Below are 849 nucleotides of genomic sequence, written 5' to 3' on the forward strand. Positions count from 1 at the left end.
CCCCCCCGCCTCGTGTGCCCCCGCGCCGGACAGACCAAACAAACCGCAGCCGATCCCCACCCCAAAGAGGGCCCCCGGGCCACGGCCGAATGTTCGTGACGGCCTTCCCGCCTGGCCGTCCACTTGCCCGCCAGCTCTCACCCCCCCGCCCTCCGCCCTCCGCCCTCGGCAGGCAAGCGCGGCGTGTCAGGGAGGAATTGCCGCCCGGCTGGCCGGGGGGGGGGGGAAGGTTGAGGGACCGGGAGCCGAAGGGGGTGCGAATGCACTTGGGGCTGGGCTCCGCCCTCGCCCCGGTGGAATCCCCTTCCCCCTCCTGCCGCGCGCGCGCCTGCCCCCATCCATCCCCATGCCCAGGGGGTTGAGGGTGTGATCCGGTCTCGAAGCGAGACAACACCGCCGTCACCGGCCCCGCCGCCAGGCAGTCCCATGAGCCAGGGAGGTGTGGTGGCGGCGGCGGCGGCGGCGGCGGCGGGGCCGGCGACCTATGGCTCGTCCGGCCGGCGGTGTCCGGGCGGCCCTTTTTGACATATCTGACACCCCCGGAGGGCGACTTCGTACCTCCGACGCCCTTCGCGGTCTGTTGGGGACCCACGAGAGCCCCCAACAGGTCGTGTCCACCCCCCCCCCCCCTGCACTTATTGCGCCCTGCCCCTTGGCGCAGGCCCATCGGCGTGCCGGCTCGCGCCAGGACACACCCTAGTCCACATTTCATCGGACGGATGGACAAGCTGCGCGCGGCGCCGGCTGACCCGATCACATGCGCAGAAAGTTCCATTGGCAATAGAGCGCCCTGCCCTGGTTAGATTCTAACGGGCAGCGCCGTGTGCTCCCCCCCCCCCCCCCCCCCCC

The sequence above is a fragment of the Fonticula alba genome (genome assembly GCF_000388065.1).
Source record: "Fonticula alba strain ATCC 38817 unplaced genomic scaffold supercont2.1, whole genome shotgun sequence".
Taxonomy (NCBI): domain Eukaryota; order Rotosphaerida; family Fonticulaceae; genus Fonticula; species Fonticula alba.